This window comes from Pseudonaja textilis, chromosome 2, assembly GCF_049901715.1.
Source record: "Pseudonaja textilis isolate UNSWEBS1 chromosome 2, rPseTex1.2, whole genome shotgun sequence".
Taxonomy (NCBI): Eukaryota; Metazoa; Chordata; class Lepidosauria; order Squamata; family Elapidae; genus Pseudonaja; species Pseudonaja textilis.
Window position 1 is genome coordinate 185,636,681 of NC_141991.1, and position 22,688 is coordinate 185,659,368.

Sequence of the window (22,688 nt, forward strand, 5' to 3'; positions counted from 1 at the left end):
ACAACTGCTTTGCTGAGAAATGGAAATCCATGTCCCAATTGTGGCCATAAGTTGAGAATTACAAGTATAGCATTCATCGTTTTCCAAAATTCCACAATCATAGTTCAAATACTTAAAACAAGTCATGGGAGGAATGAGCAAGAGGTTGCTGTCTTATGCACTTCCCATTGGCATCTGTCTGGTCAAATGGAAAAGAGGAAATTAAAGTTGATGAGCCTTTAATTTTCCTTATATTCATCTGTTTTTATTGTATTTTGGCATCAGGAGAGAGATACCAGAGGAGAAAAAACTCCCCTTACTGGCACATCATTGAGCGGTGGAAACAAAAGTTTGTTCTTTGCTGGACCTCTCCTTGGGGAGGAACATGGATTCACAAGTTTCTCCCAAGCTCAGTTTTCCAGACGAAGAGGCCGATTCTCTGTCCTGAAGTCCTGCTCACCAATCTCCCTTCCCACAGGTTGGAAACCAGTGGGATTATATCTCCATTTGGCATGGCTGAATTTACAGGTGATCGGGTTCAAGAAGATTCAATATTGATAGACTTCCATCCTTTGCAGCTGGACTGTTTTAAAATTAATGTCTAGAAATAAATTTTTATTGTTATTTCTTTATTAGATTTTTAATCCTACCTTTATTATTTTATAAATTACTCAGGTGGTAAACGTAGCAATACTCCTTCCTTTGCCTATTTTCCCCACAACAGCCCGGTAAGGTAGGTTGGGCTGAGAGTGAGAAAGTGTTTGGCCCAAATGACCACACCAGCTTTCATGCCTAAGGCGGAACTAGAACACATAGTCTCCTAGTGATTGGCCTAAAATGACCCTGCCAGCTTTCATGCCTAAGGCGGGACTAGAACACACAGTCTCCCAGTAATTGGCCCAAAATGACCCCCACAAGCTTTCATGCCTAAGGCAGGATTAGAATTCAGTCTCCTAGAATTCACAATCTTTTGATTTCTAAGCCAACACTTACGCTACTACATCAGACAGGTCTACACCAAAATATCTTTACACTGGATAATACCTACTCCTACAGAGATACCTTTGGGTAAACCCAATGAACATTGTATTGTGTGTGTGCAACTCTATGGCTGCGCGATGCACACGAGAGGCATCGAATGTTATTATCCCCTAACCTTGTTTACATAAAATACAGGATCTAGCTCAGCAGACCAAAAACAAACCAAAAACCTAGGAAACCCACAATTCTGCCCATCACTTCATTCTTTGCTTTCCTTTCTCTCCCTCCCACCCTAATGATCTGGAGATGGAGTTTGCGCCTTACCTTTGAATTTCCTGGCTTTTGTCATTTTTAAGCCGGCCTGTCAATGTTATTTAAATGCAAGGTTTCTTTTCCTAACCCTCCCACACCCTTATTTAATGTTATTTTTAAATGACCTATCTTGTTAACCTTGGGGGGGACACCACACCAGACCAGGACACTATTCAAGTCATAATAGCTTGAAAACTCACTCCCCGTGGACAGCTTTACAGAGTCTGTCTGGTTTTTTTTTTTTACAGCCACACTATTCACACTAGAGTCACCGGCTAGTCCTTTTCTTTCCATCCCTGTATGGAACCTTATTCTGAGGGGCAGTTTTCACTAAGACCCTTTGAAACAATTAAAACAACCAAGTCCAAAAAGAAGGATCTGCTGCCATGATAATTAAAACAAAGGGTTTTTTATTTTGGATAGAAACTGAGCTTCCCCCTTACTTCCCCCCCGACTCCGAAAGTGGGGGAAACAAACACTGGGCTTATTTTTGTTTTGTTTTTTTGCACCGGGTCCTATAAAACCACAGGGAACAAAATTTTAAAAATATAATTAAAGCAAATGCCCCTTAGTTTTTATACTCGGCACTGTTCGCCAGACTTCATTCCAGGCGAATTTGCCAAACATTCACTTTTAAAATATGGCGTGCCAAAAGCTTGGTTTCAAAGGCTGTCAGGCTTTCTGCGTTGCAAATGTCTCCCCGCTTGAGAGAATAGCAACCTGCAAACTTTGCAAGTCCAAGAGCAGAACTCTCTTGGGAATGAAAATAAAAAAAATAAAAAAATAAAATTTTTTCTGGGTTTTTGATCCAGGTTGGGCAATCCAGCGGGTATTTTTTTCTTTTTCCCCAGAGGCTCACGGTGAATTGGGTTAAGAGAAGGAAAAAGGCAACGAAGCCTGAAACGTTCATTTTAGAAACAATATACCCCCAGATGCACAAGCTTGTTCCTAAGTCAAGGTGTTCTGTCAAAGTAAGGAGAAGTTAACAAACATGCCTGGGGTGTACTCTCCCTCCTTTCTCTTTGACAGTAGTGGATTGTGTTACAAAGGACAGGTGAGATTCATTCGTTCCATTGGCCCGATATCGCCTCTCTCCAATGTGATTTTCCGTTTTGACTTCTAATTAATGTATGCTGCTGCTCTGGGTTATTTTATTAGTCGCTGAACTTCTCTCTCTCTCTCTTTTTTTTTTTACAACTTGTTTCATCAGATTCCTTAATGTAGATTTATTAGTTCAACCCCGGTTTCTGGTAATCAAGAGGAAGCATAACTCAGTGCAGAAGGGGGCAGGGGGTGGGGGTCAGGAGCCAGGGGCATAAAGCATAAAGTGAAATTAGAAACCCTGAGACGGGAATTAAAATCCACCTCTCCATCCCCATTAGAATTGAAATCATGCTAAAAGAAAACTTTCCTTAAGCAGGAGTTGGACTTCCACCAGAACTCTGAATGCCAGACGTCTTTGAACTTCAGTTGAGAAGGAGGGAGGGAAGGCTGGAAGGCTGGGTTTGAATCCTAAAGTCCAAAAGTCACCTTCATTTCATTTCATTTCATTTCATTTCATTTCATTATTTCATTTCTTTTCAGAAGAAGGTAACTACTTCTTGCTTGCTTTTTTGAACCACACAGAAGTTACCGTTTCCGATGGTGTTGGCAAGTCTTAAGTCTATTGTCTTTTTGTATGCAACCTGTGATCAGAGAACACTGACATTTTTCCTCTCTCCTTTCTGGAAAGGTTTTTTGCAGGTGATCTCTCTGCACCCATGTTTACCTCTTTGGGCTTTTCAAAACCACAGCCTTAGATCTTCTTCATTGTACAGTTTCATAATGCAATAGAAGCCTTTTGTTGTAGCTCCGTGTTTTTTCCCCATTGAATGTGTTCCTGGGGAAAAAAAAGAAGAAGCTGTAATCCTCTGATGAGAAAAATAGTATATTTCTGAAATAAGATTTAAAGCAAATTTATTTATTTATTTCTATAACTTTTATACCACTCCTGCTCTTTCAGATCTGGACAGTGTAAAATGCCTTCAATCGTATTAGTAAGAAGCAATATTGGATAAAATGGCCATCCTCCGTTCCCCCTAGGCCTCAAAAGTATCCCAAGGCTTTTTAAAAAGGAAAGTTTCAAGAAGCTCCCACAAATCCAGCAACAAATCAGTAAGTAGAAATGTTAAGGGCCTCCTGGAGTCATGGGTGCTCCCATCACTGGAGGTTTTCACACAAAGCTTGAACATTTATCTGAGTAGAGTAAGGATTATGAGTCGTGGTGGCGCAGTGGTTAGAATGTGGTACTGCAGGTTACTTCTGCTGATTGCCAGCTGTTGGCAGTTCAATTCTGACCTGCTCAATCCTGATCTTGACTCAACTTTCTATCATTCCGAGGCCATTAAAATGTATTGTTGAGAGCAATATGCTGACTCTGTAAAACAGTATACAACTCTAAGTGCTATTGCTATCCCTTCCTGGGCAGGATTAGAAGTCCTCCAACAGTCTTATTCTAAGCATACAATCATACTGCAACTCTTATTCCCAAACTTGCTAGTGCAACCTAATTCAACAACATCTTAGTTTCTGAGTCACTCTCTTTTTTCACTTCTCTTCTGATTGTCTATAAGCCTAAATCCAGCATCTAAGATGGATACTGAATTCTGTTTTAATCTGAATTCAGATATTCCATAAAACATCCACATATTTGTTGAAGATGTTCCTATCATGTTCTGGCTAAAATATATTATGTTAATCAGAGTATCCTTTGGTAAGTTCGTCTATACACAGTTTGTACTTCTTTGTCCTTTCTCTCTGTTCCATAATTAATTCTAGCTATAGGTGAATCCAGCAAATAAAAATGTTACTCTAACCGCTTTAGCAATTGATTATTTAAAATTGATGTGATGGTCCATAGGTTCAAGTCCATTTAGGAAATTTGTTTCCTTTCACTGAATTCTCTGAACGATGCCTCTTAGGTTCAGTTCTCTGTGTTCTCTCTTTCATGCTGAATAAGCAATTTTGGACAGCAGTTTTTCTGTCACTTGGTGATTGATAGCAAGCACAACTTCCAGGCATTGCAGGCTTTTCATTGACCTCTGCTAACTGTAGGTACTGGATTTTAATTCTAAGTCACGTCCTGCATCAGCAAGTTCTTCAGAGCTTTGAATTAAGTCATGGAAGCTGTTGCTGCCTGCATTTAAGCTATTCTTAAATATATAATTACTGTAGATTCCCTGTGTGAAGGGTGTACATATTGATCAGAGCAGACAATATATTTTGACCTTTAAAGTTCCATGCAACACCAGGTAGGTCAAAAGTTTTGTATATGGGGGACCCAGTATGAGACAGCAGGGAAGATGTTGCACAAGGACTGGTGAGTTCCAAATCAGCTCATGGTGCTCATGGTGTGATTTTGGACCATTATTTATCTCGGTGTCCTTGTAGGGAAAACCTGTGGGAGGGAGGTTCCCCAACCAGATTTAACAGATTTTACAGATAATCAGAGTTGGAAGGGACCTTGTAGGTCATCTAGTCCAACCCCCCGCCCAAGCGGGAAACCCTACACCATTTCTGACAAATGGCAGTCCCAACCTCTTCTTGAAGATCTCAAGTGATGGCCCTCCCACAACTTCCGAGGGCAAGCTGTTCCATTGGTTGATTGTTCTCACTGTCAGAAAGTTTCTCCTTACTATCCCTAACCAATAGAGACAAGGTCCATGCATCATGTACTTTAATGGGAAGAAGGAACAACCTCGAGGAATAGGATAAAGAGAAACCAGACAATGATCAGATAAAAGAAACTTGAGTCCCAGCCAGAATTATAACATGTAAGTATTTCAAGCAAGACCTACCCAAGTTCTCATGAAGATAAAAGACGGGGAAGAGAAAGCAGATTCAGACCTTCAAGATTCTATGACCATAGCCTTATAATAAAAGGAGTATACTTTGTGTGACTTTGGTTTCTTAGTCTGGTCTACCTTGCCTTGCTGACATGTACATAGATTGTCCATAGTATATAAAACAAAAACTATAAGTCAATGAAACGTAGCCAATATCGCTATGTATGAACTGCAGGATTGGGATGTCATTAAAAGCACATCTAACTTCTCTGAAGCCAATGCACTGATTCTTCAATAATGTTTCTTTTGATCTTGAAAATTACGTGCATGGGTTTGTTGTAATTTTTAATATGTGAAAGCAACACTCTCTTTTAGTGGAAGCTAATCAAACTTTCGGCACATAAATGTAGCATTTAGCCTTGCACCATGTAGAGTTTGTGTCAGCTGCTGTTGACTTACTCTAAAAAGTACATTTTGACAAGGGACACTTGTCAACTCATCATTATCACTGGCATATCATTGTATATCCTATGTCTCAGAAGAGTCATCATTCTGTTATAATAAAACAGTGCTTGTATGGGTGCACCAGGGCAATAGCAATAATCAAAGGGTAATTTGTCAATGTTTGTTGCTGAAATTTTGAGCTTTTTAGATATGCTCTGCTCCTTCTTATATAGGTAACATTTTTTCAGAAAATAGTTCCATCATTTAATAATTGCATACTACAAATAACTGTTAAAATATGGAGGATTTCCACCATACTAATAATACTAACAATAGTGAATATTAAAGGATTAACTGCAAAGTTTTGTTGCAAGCATCGCTTCTTGGAGTTACACAGAACTCTTGTTCAGACATAAACATTTCATATAGAATTGAAAGGTCCTCTACATTCTTTACAGCAGGACAATCTCTCATCTCAAAAAATGCTATTTGCTGTTTTTGTAAAATCACCATCATTTTAAATATACCATGAAAGATGGGAGGCAACTTACAACTTGTCACATTTGTGGGCAGATTAATGTGGTGAGAAATGAAACCTGGATAATAATAATAAAAATAAAAGATTTTCTGGTATTTTGGAGAAGAGAGATCATCATCATATCCCAGTCCCCCAGTGAAAACTTCAAACATTTAAAAGGAAAATACACACAACATACAACAGATTTCACCTCCTAAATCCAATGAAACTATTATTCTTTCATCCTGTACGCTCTTGGGATGTGTGTGCCAGAACACAGTGCTTGAGCAAGTTATCAGGGAGCTCTCTGTGGGAAACGCTGTGGCCTGTGCAGCTTACAATTTGGTTAGGTAAACTAACTTGGTGTGATATCCTCTTTAAAACTCTGTCTGTGAGCGGAGTGAGGCAAGCTGTGATTTATTTTCAGCTGTTCTTCCTCAAAATGGCCTCTTGGACAATGTGAGACCAATTTGGATGAGTTCCTGAGATACCAACACTCCGTGAAGGACAAGAAGGAGGAGGGACAATAAGCAAACTGGTGAATAGCTTATAAGAATACCTTCTTTTTCCAATATTCTGAGTGTCAAAATATCCAGAAATGTTTTGCCTGACTCAAGTTGAGACCTAAATTATTGGGAAGAAGAAAAAGATCTTCTGCACTCTCTCAGACAGGGACCCCAGTTCTACGTTCAACCACTGTCTTAGGCTCCTTCCATCTTCACATGATATTGTCCTTCTAGCTGAAGATATGTCTGCCCCAGGATTTATTAAATACATACATACATACATACATACATACATACATACATACATACACACACACACACACACACACACACATATATATATATATATATGTTTTTTTGTTTGCTTTGACTGGTCCGCTGCCAATAAATAAGTCACCAAACCCTGACTGAGTGTCATTTGATAGGAAAAGGCTGGGATCACAAGGAAGCCTTCTGTCTTTTAACAACAACAACAACAAAATTGCTGAGGTAAGCAGTGTCAGGCCCAGCTGCATCAACACGATGGTGAGAAGACAAATGAGAGCTTTCACTGCTGGATATGGGGAAGAAAGAGCCCACCGTGCTGAAAAGCCGCTCCATATTCCCGAAACAGCTGTCATAACTGAAACTGCCAGGGACTGCCTCTTAAAGGACCCCTTTGGATAAGGAGGATTTTCCCTCTCTAGCCTTTTCTTTCCACAGATAAACACTTTTGCAGGATTGCTCATGGGAGAGGTAGATGGGAATTGAATCACTGGTAGCTTCCTTTTTTTTGTTGTTGGCTGCATTCCTAGCTGCCATGCTGTAGCCCCAAACCTCGTCTTCTAATGCTATGTAGGACATCTGCATGTCTAATCATGGGTAGAGGACCTTCTGCTCCTCAGATTTTGCTGACCTGCAAGTCCCAACAGCCACCAACCTTGCCTGGTAGGTAGACATTGGCAATACACTTTAGCAATTTTGGAAGAGCCATAGGTCCCCCATGCCTGTTTGAAAAGTAAGAAATCCCCTTCTGGAAATCCTAACATGTTTTACAGGTCGTCCTTGAACTTACGACCATCGCAGAGTAAGGTGGTTAAGCGAATTGTGCCCAATTTTACAGCCTTTTGTGCCATGGCTGTTAAGCAAATTCCCCAGTTGTTAAGAGAACCATCTGGTCATTAAGTGAATCTGATTTTGATTTTGCTTGTCAGAAGCTGGCTGAGAAGATTGCAAATGGAAATCACCTGATCTTTGGTCCAGGACCATCATAAATATATGCTCCTTGCCAAGCACCTGAGTTTTCATCACATAATCATGTGATAAATGATTGTAAGTCATTTTTTCTCAAGTTTGTCGTAACTTTGAACTGTCACTAAATGAATAGCTGTGAGTCAAGAACTACCTGTGTTTTTAAATCCACAAGGTTGTGAAAATGACAATTGGGGCACATGTGTTTGTTTAAAACATTATCTTCATTTACTCAAAGGCAAGCGTACCTTTATTTTCACCTTGACTCTGCCATCGTACAGGGTGCGATATATGGATTTGGTTATTATTTGTTCTCATAAGAACAAATAGCCTACATTTAATACTATTCTCACAACAACCAATATTCTAAGTTTCCTCTTTCCTTTTAAATGCGTAAATAAAGCTACCCCTGTTTTTAATAATTTCATGTAGAAAGTAATGACTCAAGCCACATTAAGAGCTCTTGAAGGATCTTCTATGGTGAGATCTGAAGCTCTTGCCAAATTTGACAGGCCTGGCCAGAGTCTCTAACAGGAAAGGTGTGTGGTGGGTCGGTCAAAGTCAAAGCCGATTCCATTAATTTGTTCAGGTCCACTGATCTGATAAATCAAGGCAAGAAGGAATGAAGGCCGGGGAGGCATGAGGGAGGAGGAATTTATTGGGGAAACAAGTCGGAGACAGGAGAAGCTATTGTATCACAGGGCCTGGCGGCTCCTTGTGCCTGTTGCCCAGGCGATGGCAGGGGGATTATGAGGAATGCTTGGAGACGGGAGTCTTCTTTTAGGCCTCAAAGATGGAGCAGAAGGGGGTGGATAGCTTTTGTCTATCTGTTTCTTCTTTTTTCTCTATATATTCAACAGATTAGACAGGCGGGTTGCTGTGGCGACCACACGGAGGAAGTCTCCAGCACACCTGCACCACAACAAGGAGTTCTGCCAACGTGGAGCTGCCGAGTCCTGGAGGCAATTTCTAGCTGTGGGAAACATAGAAGGGGGAAGAAGTGGGAGGAGGACAGAGAGGGAGTGGTAGAGAGAGAACAAGAGAAATCAGGGCCTTTATCTTTCCAGGGCAACAGCCTCTTCCTTGTTTACAAGAGTCCATTTTTGTGCAGGCAAGATCAGAGACGAGTCTCCCACCCGGGGTTGGACTATCAAAAGTTTGCTCTGTTTTGTCAAGGGACGACCTTTTCAAGCTTCAAAATGGATAAAACAGAAAGTTAGTTCCTGTGGGGTGTGGGTGGAAGACATCTGCCTACCATGACACTCCCAGAGCAGAATTCGCTCGAGGTAATTAATTGCACCTTACAGGAAAGAGAGAGAGAGAGAAAATATACTTGGTTCCAGCTAGGAGAAGGGAAAGGCTTAGTAAAAGCAGGAAAAATATAAAGAGTACCTAAAGGCAAAAGTGCCACCATGGAATGCTTTGGCATCCATCCAAATGTTACTCATGAATTGCTCAGCCCTACACCGTGTCCTTGGCTCACCTTGCTTGGACAGCTCCTGCCTTTTAGCTCTCTCTCTCCCTCTCCCTCTCTCTCTCTCTCCCCCTCCCTCCCTCTCCCCCCCTCTCAAACACACACACCACCTTCTTTCCTGCCTCCCGCACCCAGATTATTTCCATTGTCATCATTTTTCTTCCTCAGCTGAAAGGATTTTTTTTTAAATAAATTTTATTGATTTTACAATTAAAACAAACCAACAAGACATACATAAATGAAAGAGAGAAAAAGAAGAAAGGGAGAAGAAAACAGAAAGAAAAAAAATAGAAAACAATTAAAAACATTCTCATTTTCAACAGTTTGTAAGACCTCTTTTTTAGCCTTATTTTATGCCATATACACACACCTAATCCTTACATATATCTGTTTATCACTACTATGGATTTATCCTATCCTCTTTTGCCTTTTAGTGTGAAGTCTATCTTGGGTCTATCCATTTGTACCAGCAGTTCCAGCTGTTGTAGTATATTGAAGTGTCGTTATTTTTTAATGCCAAGGTTAATTTGTCCATTTCTGCACAACTTGAAATTTTTTGAACGATCATCTCCTCTGATGGAACATGAGGCTGCTTCCAACATTGTGCAAAAGCCAATCTGGCTGCTGTCAAAATGTGTATTATTATATATTTCACTTTTTTTGATATTTGTTTATCAAAGATCCCTAACAGAAAGGACTCTGGTTTGAATTCGATCTGTTCTCTTGTCATTTCTTCCAGCCAATTTCTAATTTTCTGCCAATATTTTTGAGCTTCTGTACAGGACCACCACATATGGAAAAAAGTTCCCTCTTTTTTTTTTGCATTTCCAGCAATTCGGACTCATATTGGGGTCCATCTTCACTAATCTCAAAGGAGGAAGGTGCCATCTATAAAACATTTTATAGGCATTTTCTTTGTATGCTACTGATTTTGTAATTTTATTATTTCTACCCCAGACCTTTTCCCATTCTGTTATGGTGATGCTACGTCCTATATTCCTACTCTAGGCTATCATGTTCCCTTTTACAATTTCTTCTTCTAATTCTACTTCTAATAAATAATTATAAAATTTTGTTATATTTTTTTTGCCTCCTAATAAAATTTTATCCAATTGCTGGAGTTTATTGTTAATTCCAAATTCTTTCTTGTCCTGTTTATATCTACTTTGAATTTGAAGATATGCCCATTGATCAATTTTTAGTCCCCGCTCTTGAAGTTCTTGCCGCAATTTCAAATTTCCTTGTATATCCAATAGATCCTTATATTTAATCATTTTAGTGATATCCAGATTATTTGGGTGAATCATCACCTCCATTGTTGAAATCCAAATTGGTATTTTTAAATAGTGTTTTTTTCCATATTTTCTTCCAATTAGTTAATAATGAGTCTCTGATTAGGTGTCTGTGAAAATATTTCTGGCTAGCTTTCCCGACATCCCATAAAAAAGCATGCCACCCCCTTTGCAAGTCATGGCCTTCTAAGAATAATATTCTCTTATTGGTTAAATTCACCCATTCCTTCAACCATACTAAAGAGGCTGCACTATAATACAACTCCCAATTTGGAAGTGCCAGTCCTCCCCTGCTCTTCATATCCTGTATTGCCTTTAAATTTGTTCTAGGTTTTTTCCCTTGCCAGATAAATTTTACAGTTATTTTATTAAGTTCTTCAAAAAAAATTTTGTGTACTTTGATTGGGATCATCTGAAATATATATAGGAATTTTGGAAGAATATTCATTTTAACAGCAGCAATCCTGCCTAATAATGAAAGTTGCAGCTTGCCCCATGTTTCTAAATCCTTCTTTACCTGTTGCATCAATTTATCATAATTGCCTTAAGTGTCTTACAATGTGCTGTCAACCATATTCCTAAGTATTTAACTTTCTTTATCACTTGTATTCCCATAACTTCTTCTAGTTCTATTTTCTGTTTTTCTGTTAAATTTTTAGTCATTAATTTTGTTTTCTTCCTATTAATTTTAAGTCTTGCTGCTGCTCCAAATTGTTCTAATTCATTCATCAATTTTTATCCTCTTTCTATTGGTTCCTCAATGAAAAAAATCATATCATCCGCAAACGCTTGCAACTTATATTCTTCTTTCTTAACCTTTAATCCTTTTATGCCTGGGTTCTGTCTAATTCGCATCAGTAATGCTTCTAATGATAACCTGAAGAGCAGGGGTGAGAGTGGGCAGCCCTGTCTGACTCCTTTTTCTATTTTTATTGGGCGGGTATATTCCCCGTTTATTATAATATTAGCCTGTTGCATATCATAAATGGTTGTTATCATATTTTCAAATTTGGTGCCTAAATTCATATTATTTCCATTGTCATCATTTTTCTTCCTCAGCTGAAAGGATTTTTAAAGGAAGCCCCCCACCTGGGAACGTTGTTGCAGACAATCATTATGCTACAGCTGGAGACCAAGCCGTTAATGTATTTTGCATAATGCTTAATGCAGGTTTGATGGCTTCTTCCCATTCAATAATTTATCTAACTTAAGAGTTTCTCACCATTAGGATGGTTTGAGAGAAGCCTGGGCTGTGGGCATCGTAATCGGATGCTTCTAAGAAGATGGATGCTGTGGCGGTTTCTGCAACTGCAAGTGGAAAAGCATCAAGTCCAAAGCACCGCTAAAAGCAGCGAGACAAGGAATGCAACTTTGGCAGAGCAGCCCCTACAACTCTATCATTGTTTCACTGATATCACCTCTTAATAGAAAATCCCAATTCTTTTGCAATAACATTTGGTTAGGGTTAGGCAGTTTGGCTGCCAAACTGATTTCCCTTTATCCTATTTGCAAACCACCAGCGAAGCCATTTTTCTTGTAATTTTGTGATGGAAGATCTTTCCTGGAAGATAAAATTCTTTGCATTCCGATGGCAAGCGATAGGAATCTGCGCTGGCATTTATCAAGCAGCCTGAAAGTTCTACAGCATCCAGGTTTTTTTAATGTCTGTAATAAACATTGTGTGACGAAAAGCAAATTGGAGAGGTTTTGACTTGTAATGCAACAGGTCTACAAACCATTTCAGGTCATGCCAGCTGCAGATGGCTTCAGGAAAAAGAAAGACATCCTCAGGACCAAAAACATTGCAATCATGAATCACACCTCTTGTACTTTGCAAGTGTACAGCGGACCTATAAAAGGCATTTCAAGTCATGGTGAACATGACTTGTGATTAGGAGTAGATGCCAATGGGGTCAAGAGATGGTAAAATGGGAAGCAATTATAAAATAAAAGGAAGCTATAGTTTACTGCTGATTCTTGGCAATAATAAGTCAGTAATGGACGATCCCAGGATGGCCACTCCATACAAAGCATTCTGGGAAACTCCTAGAATCATAATGCTTCCAATCCAGGTTCATCTAATCAGCACAGGTGGGGTGAGGACTTAAGTGGCCTAGGATTGGGTAATTTGCATATTCATGATGTATTCTGGGAAGAGAGAAGAAAAGCTGTTAGGAAATTTTGGACTTTTCTATTAACTCAAACCAGCAATCTGAGAAGCAACTTTCAGGGATAATTTACATATTCATATATGCCATGGGCAAATAGGCGGCAATATAAATTAATTAATTAAATAAATATTCTTGATATATTCTGAGAAGTGAGCTGAGGTCACAATGAACCAGGAAAGAGGTTGGATTTTACTTAGCTGTTCAACCTAAAGCTTCCGGAGTTTATCGGTTGTGTGATATGTATTATTACTTCAGTAAATAAGAAATTGGCTTGAGTGTTTCAAGTAACATAATAACCTCTATAAAAGGTTGTAGGTCGTAGCTTCTTAGATAAGAAAGTGAAATGTCTTCAAAAGAAAAACTGAAATCCAATTGCCTCCAGAAAAAAAGCACCTTTGGGACAGTGTTGTACAAAATTAAACCACTGAGCTGCAGTATGAATGCTCACAACCTGGACATAAACAGTTTCAACTCCTATCCTCAAAACGATGCTATAGAGCACTGCACACCAGAATAACTAGACACAAGGATAGTTTTTTCCCAATGCCAAACAAATAATTCCCTCAATACTGTCCAACTATTTACTAAGTCTGCTTTACTACTAATATTAATCTTCTCATTGTTCCTATCATCCATCTCCTCCCACTTGTGACTGTATAACTATAACTTTGTTGCTTGTGCCCTTACAATTTATATTGACTGTATCCTAGTACGATTTGATTGCTTATTTGTACCCTATGACTATCATTAATATTATATCTTATGATTCTTGACAAATGTATCTTTTCTTTTTATGTACACTGAGAGCATATGCACCAAGACAAATTCCTTGTGTGTCTAATCACCCTTGGCCAATAAAGAATTCATTTATTAATCCATTCTAACTTTGTAGCTAATGATAATGTATGGTTTTCCCTTGTTATTTTAGCAGAAAGGCAGTTGTACTTCTGCATAAGGTGAACAAAAAAAAAGTTATGTTTGTCAAAAGTCAACTCAGGTACTCAAAAAGTCTATTAGGAAAGGTGGGAGTTATTCTGAAGAGCTCTCAGGTGGATAGCACATATGTTACAAAGCTGCCAGCTCTATTATGTCTCTGGATTTTGGAAAAGGTTCTAAATGCTGAGAAAGAAGGAAGAGAAGAGAATAGCCAAGAACAAAGGAGCTGGGCTCAAGTACAATGGTGGTGAATGCACCAGTGGGAGACCGGAAAAAACAGGCTAGGAATAGATTGGCAGGAAGAAAATCTATGAAAATCTATGTCTTGCATGCACATAATGAACAAATCAAGTTGTAACTGCCTCCCTCCTCCGCCCTCCCTGTAATACAGTATAGGTTAAAGCATATCCAGAGGATGCGGTTCTGGCAATTGCTGGTTGCTAACACTGTGAATCCTTCCGAGATGGGTAAAATGAGGATCCAGACTGTTGGGGGCAATATGCTGTCTTTGTAAACTGCTGAGAGGGGGCTGTAAAGCACTGTGAAGCAGGATATGAGTCTAAGTGCTACTGCTGTCAGAAAGCAAAGTGGATTTCATTTGCTTCAAGTGTCGGGTAGTAATGGTTTTAAAGGAAGTCAGATTACCAGGATTCTATTTCATTTTTCATTGTGAAAACTTCTTGAAAAGTACAGTGGATACACAAAGGGAAGCTTACATGTTGTTCTCATTGACAAGCTGTTGAAGTGTGATTTAGATGACACTACACCAAGGGTCTTCAAAGTTGGCAAGTTTAAGACTTGTGGACTTCAACTCCCAGAATTCCTGAGCTAACATGACTGGAGGAGGAATTCTGGGAGTTGAAGTCCACAAGTCTTAAAGCTGTCAAGTTTGAAGACCCCTGCACTACACCAAGGTGAGTGCCCAACTAGCTGATCAAGCCTACTCAGCATAAATAACTCAAACTGAAGAGCGGTAATGAATGGGTTTCTTTAGGCCAGTCTTGGGATCAGAAGTATGTAATGTTATCTTATGTAATATTTTTATTAATGATCTGGATGATGGGATTGATAGCTGTTTGCCCAACAGCAAATAATACAACACTGGGAGGTCTGATCAATACCTAGGATGACAAATTGAGATTGAAAGAAAAACAAAATATGTCTTTTAACAAGAGCAAATGTAGATTATCACAGTTATGGACATAAAATGTAGAGCACACATATGAAATAGGAGATTCATGATTTGGGAAACTACACCTGAGAACAGCTTTGCCCCCAAGCTGAACATGAGTCAGTTGCTAGAAGGGTTCACATAATACTGGGATGTATTAGAATAAGAAGCACCGTATCAAAGACAACTGAAGCTATTATTTCTCTCTGGTTGGCATTGGTGAGATTGTACCTGGGGTACCGTGTACAGTTCTGGGTACCACCTTCCTAGAAGGCTATTAACAAGTTAAAAAAGGAGGTTTAGAGCAGGTCAATGACGATGATTCAGGAACGTAGGGATATACTCTATGAGAACAGACGGAAGAGGGAATCTGGAATACTGAAGATGACTTGGGACAGCTATGATTACCAAGTTCACATGCATAGAGGGAAGATGACCAAGAACTATTTTTGGTGGTCCTAAAAACTAGGGCCAGAAAAAATAGATATAATTTTCTGCTTACTAGATTTAATTCAAGTACAAAGATTATTTTCTGTAGATAAGACCTGTACGTTGGTGGAGGAGCCTACCAATGGGTCTGTAGAAGGTTTTTAAGGAGAGACAAAACAGCCACTCAAAGTTCATTTAATTGGTTTACCTGAACATTCCATAGGATTGAACTCAATCAGGCTTTTCTCAACATTGGCAATTGTTAAGAAGTGTGAACTTCAACTCCCAGAATTCCCAGCCAGCATGCTGGCTGGGGAATTGAAGTCCACATTTCTCAAGGTTTCAAGATTGAGAAATACTTGACTGAATGATCCCTCTGGTCATTTCCAACTCTACAAATTCTATGACTATGAAATAGTTGTCAATCTTTGCTTTGCGGGATAGAGTAGAGGTTTTGAACTCATATGAAGGTTGGTAGGCATTTGAGGGGGAAAGTACTTTATGCTAATATAATAGTGGAGCTTTAATAGTGGAGAAGGAGGGCCAAACTAATGATGTTTTTCCTCCTTTTTTATGCGAAATAAAATTTGGGATTAGGACTAGAGAGGAAAGTCAAATTCACTCTACCCCCAGCTCCTAGCCTAGATATATTAAAATAGGGAGTTATAAAAAGGGAGATTAAATAATAAATAACTAAATTACTACAATGTGTTTTATCCTATTTTTTAATTGTTTTATAATATTTTATTCCCAATAAAACTAGAATTTTAGGATAGAGGATAACAAATGTCAACTGATATTGTCAGCTTAAGTAGTACTCTATCACATTGTATACCTGTTAAATGAGTATCAGAAGTACTAGTTCTGCTACATAAGATCACCTTTGAGGGAAGAATCTTGTAACTCCAATTATACTCTTAATCAGCTTTGTCTGACCCATCTTGCCTGGGGTAAAGAATAAAACATGGCGTTCCCATAATCTTTTCCCACTGTATCAGTGGGATGCCGTATGATAAGTCTTCACTCTTTGCAATGACAACAGGGGAACTGTGGATTTAGAGATTGCAGACTTATTGCTTGTAAGAAGAGCTGCACCAAATAAGAAGTATGGCAAACATTGGATTTTGCAAATTGACTATAAAAGTCAAAGATGGGATTAGAGAATCACACACACTTTTATCATGGACATTAGTTAGGTAAAATATGTTAGTATGTTTTCCTTTAGACCGTGTTGATGATCAACTTGTTTGTATCATAAATGATTAATGCTGATGCATTGGTAAATTTAAAAAGATTTTAAAAGGTTTAATTAAAAAAGTCTTTTTAAAACTAAAAAGACAATTCTGGCCTAGGAAAAGTAAAAAAAAATCTTGATCTCCAGCTTGAGTAGGGCTCCTGTATTTCAGCTGCAAAAATCTAAATGACCCAAGATAGTAGTTCAGAGTTATTTTTCTGTACTTCTTTGCTGTGGTTGGGAAACTGCCAGCTAAGCTGGATGGAGAGGTCAAGCGAGAGTCTAGCTTGGAGTCCCTGGGCGTTTGCAAGCATCATAAGTCTGATCTCCCCCAAGAGCCATGAAGCCTTCTCTTGGTCGTTCCCAAGGGAAGGCAAGCAGTCTGGTAAGATTCTTGTAACATAGGTGGTAGAATTACAAGTCAAATTATTGACTTGTTATTCATGAGTGGTTCTGGTTGCTTGCATCTAACAAGTGTTCTCTTGTGGTGTTTCACACATTTGCAACCCAGATGTGATAGTCCTAAACACAAACCTAGAAGAAACATCCTTGCATCCTTGCAGAAAGTAAAATAGGTTTTCTTTTTTTTTAAAAAAATGTTAAAACCAACTTCCTCTACCAATTCAGGAGTAATTAACATTAGTTATTTCCAGTCTTATATTCCTACAGGGAAAGGGAAAGCACCAGAATGAAATTCAAACTGCCTTGAGATATTACAGGAATCAAGCGTTAAGTGAATTTTCATAGAGGCCACTGCAGATTTTTATCTGATTGCTTTTAACATAGCCTTTTTAAAACAAATGTTTCTTGAACTTGATCTTCAGATATAAAAATAAACAGTTTCAGAATCACGCACCAAGAAAAAAAAGAGCTGCTGAGTTATTCTCTTCTTCCATGCACCCGAACTGATACCTATTTTTCTGACTTTACCACTGATCCATATTTGTGATGGTTGCGGTATCCTGGGGTCCTTGGATCCCTTTTTGTGAACTTCTGACAAGCAAAGTCAATGGGGAAATCAGATTCACTTAACTGTGTTACTAACTCACAACTGCAGTGATTCATTAACAAGTATGATCATGAAATGAGGCAAAACTCACTTAACAATTGTCTCACTTAGCAACAGAAATGTTGGGCTCAAGTATGGTCTTTAATCAAGGACTATCTGTATGCAGTTTCAATATGGATTGGAATAAACATAAATCATCTCTAAAATAAAATTAGCAGGATTGCATTACAGAGATGGTATTCAGCAGGTTCTGACAGGTTCTGAAGAACCGGTAGCAGAAATTTTGAGTAGTTCAGAGAACCGGCAAATACCATCTCTGACTGGCCCCACCCCCATCTATTCTCTGCCTCCTGAGTCCCAGCTGATCGGCTGGGTCTTCTTTTGTTGCCCTGCACAGGAGGACGGAGCTGGAAAGCAAGTTAGTGGGGTGGGGAGGGAATGGGGATTTTGCAGTAACCTTCCCCCATGAGTGGGAATTTTACAGTATCCTTCCCCTGCCAGGCGCACCAAGCCACACACACAGAACCAGTAGTAAATGTTTTTGAATACCACCACTGTTGCCTCAGTTAAGTAATGTGCTTTGAATCTTAAAAGTGGAGGCCAGGGCAGTGGCTCCTACCCTGAGAACATGGCAAATAAATTTAGGCTGCTCAAATTATACAACTGAATGTTGCTGGCTTGGGAATTCTGGGAGTTGAAGTTCCCAAGTCTTAAAGTTGCCAGGGTTATAACCCCCACCCTTTTAAGGGGTTATTTCCAGTGGTGGGATTCAAATTTATTTTACTACCAGTTCTGTGGGCTTGGTGGGCGTGGCTTGGTGGGCATGGCAGGGAAAGGATACTCTAAAATCTCCATTCTCACCCCATTCCTGGGGAAAGATTCTGCAAAATATGCATTTCCACCCCACTCCTGGGGGAAGGTTACCACCATTTCTCCAGAACTGGTCAGAACCTGCTGAATACCACCTCTGGTTATTTCAAATGGAATTAACTCTTCAAATATCCCATGGAATGCATCAAGGGATAACCTTTATTTCCTCTTACTTTTAACTTCATGTTGGAATCATTTGTTTATCCTTATTAAACAAACTGAAGACAGTTCAGGTATTACAGGAAATGAAAGGGAGGAGAAACTGTTCTATGCTGACAGTGTATTTTTATCCAAAACTTGGAAGTTATTATATGAAAGATTACAGTTGGACTGAGCATGGTTGATTGCAAAAACGATTCCTTCTCAGTGTTGAAAAGCCTGGATGAATCTAGACTTGCAATCCTGAATTACAAAATGGAGATGGCTCCTTTCTGACATAATGGAAAAAGGGATGAATATTATTTTCTGAGAACATGTTTTGATGATTTGCTTAAAAACTAGGCCGAATGAGTTCTTGTATAGAACATAATAAATTGTTTCTTTTTCCTTCTGCTGTGTGTGTTTTTTCTTTTCCTTTGGGATCTTTTCTTTCCTTTTTTTATTTTGTTTGGATTTTAAAACAAGTCATGAAAAGAAAAAACTGCCAACAACTGTCCCCAAGTTAGTTAGCTCATTTTATTTAATTCTAAGGTTCTTCTTGGACTCTGGGCACGTAGCCATTCCTAAGTATGTATACTGGAAATCACAGAAAAAAACTGTAAGGAAAAGAAAGAATGCAAAACTATTATAAAGATGGTGGACGCCAACTTTTTACAAGCTTGTCTAGAACTAGTAAATCAACTTTGTCAACAATCCAGACGCACAACACAGTAGCATGGCATGAATCAAAGCTAGGGATTGTAGTGACTTAACATAATAATTTGAAGCACTTTGTTGTAACCTAAATGTGGCTGGAAATATGCATCTGGTTTTCAAACCTCTTTGCCAGTTGAGTTTGCAGTGTATAACCAAGTAGTGTTCACTTCTGGATGATTTCACTTGCGTGTGTGTGTGTGTGTGTGTGTGTGTGTGTGTGCATGTTCAATGGGAAGGACAAAGAGGGCTCAGAAATTAGGGGGGCGGGATTCTCCTTTCTTATTTTTCCCCATTGCTCTCTGTGCAGGATTGTATTTTCCCAAACTGCTTGCCTATAGCTGCTTCTGCAAATAAAAACACCACAGCAGAGATGTGTATGTTCCATCTATGCTAGGTGTGATGGAAAGCAGCAACAGCTTGGACTAGAGGCTAAAACATATGAAGAACGGTTGTAGGAATTGTGTCTGTCTAGTTTAAGGAAAAGATGGACTAAGGGTAATATGATAGCAGGGTTCCAATATTGGAGGTACTGCCACAAAGAAGAGGAGGTTGGGTCAACCTATTCTCCAAAGGACCTGAAAACAGGACAAGAAGCAATAAATGGAAACTAATCAAGGAAAGAACCAATCTAGAACTAAGGAGAAATTTCCTGTCAGTTCGAACAATTAATCAGTGGAACGACTTGCCAACAGAAGTTGTGGAGGTTTTTAAAAATAGAATTCTTTATAGAATAGAAGTCTTTATTGGCCAAGTGTAATTGGACACACAAGGAATTTGTCTTGATGCAAATGCTCTCAGTGTACAAAAAAGAAAAGATACATTCATCAAGAGTCAAGAATCATAAGGTACAACACTTAATAATAGTCATAGGGTACAATAAGCAATTGAATCATACTAGGAAACAGTCAATATAGATCGTAAGGATACAAGCAATATGGTTACAGTCGTACAATCATAAGTGGGAGGAGATGGGTGAAAGGAAGGATGGGAGGATTAATAGTAATAGTAATAGTAATGCAGACTTAGTACAGTAAATAGTTTGACAGTGTTGAGGGAATTATTTGTTTAGCAGAGTGATGGCATTCGGGAAAAAACTGTTCTTGCGTCTAGTTGTTCTGGTGTGCAGGGGTCTATAGCGTCGTTTTGAAGGAAGGAGTTGAAACAGTTTATGTCCAGGATGTGAGAGGTCTGTAGATATTTTCAGAGCCCTCTTTTTGACTCGTGCAGTATACAAGTCCTCAATCGAAGGCAGGTGGGTAGTAATTGTTTTTTCTGCAGTCCTAATTATCCTCTGAAGTCTGTGTCTGTCCTGTTGGGTTGCAGAACCAAACCAGACAGTTATAGAGGTGCAGATGACAGACTCAATCACTCCTCTGTAGAACTTGATCAGCAGCTCCTTGGGCAGTTTGAGCTTTCTGGGTTGACACAGAAGAAGAGGCTGGACAGCCATTTGTCTGAAATGATATGGTGTTTCCTGCCTGCGCAGGGGATTGTATTAGAAGACTTCCAAAGTCCCTTCCAACTCTGTTATTCTCTTCTGTCATTCATTCTTTATGGATTTTTATATTTTCTCTTGCTTGCTTGCTTTTCTTTTTATCCCTTTTTAACCAAGAAGGCATCCAAGCTCCCATCCAACTCTGCTATACTGTTATTCTGTAACAGCTGTTTCTCTGGCCATGATCAGTATCCAGAGTTTTTGGCGTGCTTCTTCAAGCCACTTCTGCTTTGCAGATAGATTGCAGAAGTGACAGGAGTCTTGCTGCAGATGCTGTTTTTTTTTCTTGGTGGGCAGTAGAAGCCAAAGAGGGGAAATTCATTTAATATGTACGCTGGTTGCCTTTTCTCCTATACTACTTCATCTCCAGCTACCTCTGACTAAACAGGCTTTAGAAAGGATCTAACAATCCTGCAAAACTTCAGAATAGAATAGAAATGGCAGTGGGAAACATGTTCACATTGGCTCTTGGGCAATGGTGGGATTCAACGTTTTTCTTTTACTACCAGTTCTGTGGGCGTGGCTTGGTGGGCGTGGTGCGGCATGGTGGGCATGGTGTGGGTGTGGCAGGGTTAAATACTGTAAAATCCCCATTCCTTCCCTACTTCTGGGGAAAGGTTACTGCAAAATCCCTGTTCCCTCCCCTGCTTTCCATCTTCGTTCTCCTGTGTAGGGTAACAAAAGAAGACCCAGCCAATCAGCTGGGACTTGGGAGGCAGAGAATAGATGGGAGCGGGGTCAGTCAGAGGTGGTATTTGCCAGTTCACCGAACTACTCAAAATTTCCGCTACCGGTTCTCCAGAACTGGTCAGAACCTGCTGAATGCCACCTCTGCTCTTGGGCCAAGAAGTCACTTCTCCAGTTAAAAATCTGATCTCTTGAAGCCTCATGGGTATTTTGGGAGATGTGGATCTCTTAGAACTCTTGTGACCCATTGGACATGCTCTATTTCTTCAAGATCCTGATAAGCTTCACAACATCCTGCCTTTTCCATTCTTTTCTAATTAAGCAAAGATGAAATGGAAAGAACAAGTGCATACTTTCAGCCACCAATCTGTGGAAAAACTCAATTTTTAAACTCTTTTACCAGATTTTACAGAAGGAAGTGGGGGGCGGCAGGAGGTGTGGGGGGAAGAGATGGACTTATTTCAACACTGTCATAAAGCAGTTGAAATTTGAAATATGGCGATTGTAAAATGAGCAACAGAAAACAAGCGTGGTCTTGTATCGTTCAAGAATTTGCAGATTTATTTTGGTTCTACCGTCTCGCAGGTGTGATGTGCTTCATAGCATTTGGTTTCCACACATAAGGGATGCACAGTGAAGGATTTATGTTCATTGTCTGTCATACTTTGTCCTGGTTTCCTGCATGCTTGTAAATTTCAGTGTTCTCCAATATCCTTCCTCAATAACATCCTGATTTCCTCTCAAAAAAGGCTATTTATTCATCTGAGTGTACAGTATTATTCTGAAAGTTGTTATGTTAATTTTTATTTCTCCAAATGGCTGCTATTTGCGACTGGCTCCAAAATGTAAAATATCACGTGCGGTTAAAGTGCAAAAAAAAAAAATCCCTCTTTTTTTTCAGAGCACTTGTGGAAATCAATATGTTGCTCAGGAAGACGTGCATTGTTTCAAGACAACTTTTTATTTATTTTTTACCGTTGGACAGAGGGGCGTACTAGGCTATGCAGCATTTTCAGCTAATACAAACTGCAAATAAATGGATTTAATTTATAGTTTGTTTCCATGTTAACCAGAGTGCACAGTTGAAAACTGCCTTTCTATCCCATTTCTTTAAAAATACAGCATAATTTTAATTGAGGATGGGCTATATAAATAAAAATAAAACTTGGCAATGATGTCTTTCTGGGGGAAGTGAGGGGACTATCAAATAAGGGGGAAGGATCTTTTTTTGTCTTGTCTGTAGTGTAATTTTGCTGTAGCATTCATACTTAT

The 22,688-nt window shown here is 39.2% G+C and overlaps 1 long non-coding RNA gene across 1 annotated transcript in view; it reads right to left on the bottom strand.

The window, feature by feature from the left end:
• Window positions 1-19,034: 19,034 nt before the first annotated feature.
• The window catches only part of LOC148127280 (uncharacterized), a 28,941-nt gene continuing 25,287 nt past the window's right edge, over window positions 19,035-22,688 (bottom strand). Inside the window, exon 2 of the long non-coding RNA XR_015742166.1 lies at window positions 19,035-20,688. This is a non-coding gene — a long non-coding RNA (uncharacterized LOC148127280). The remainder of the gene's footprint in view (window positions 20,689-22,688) is intronic.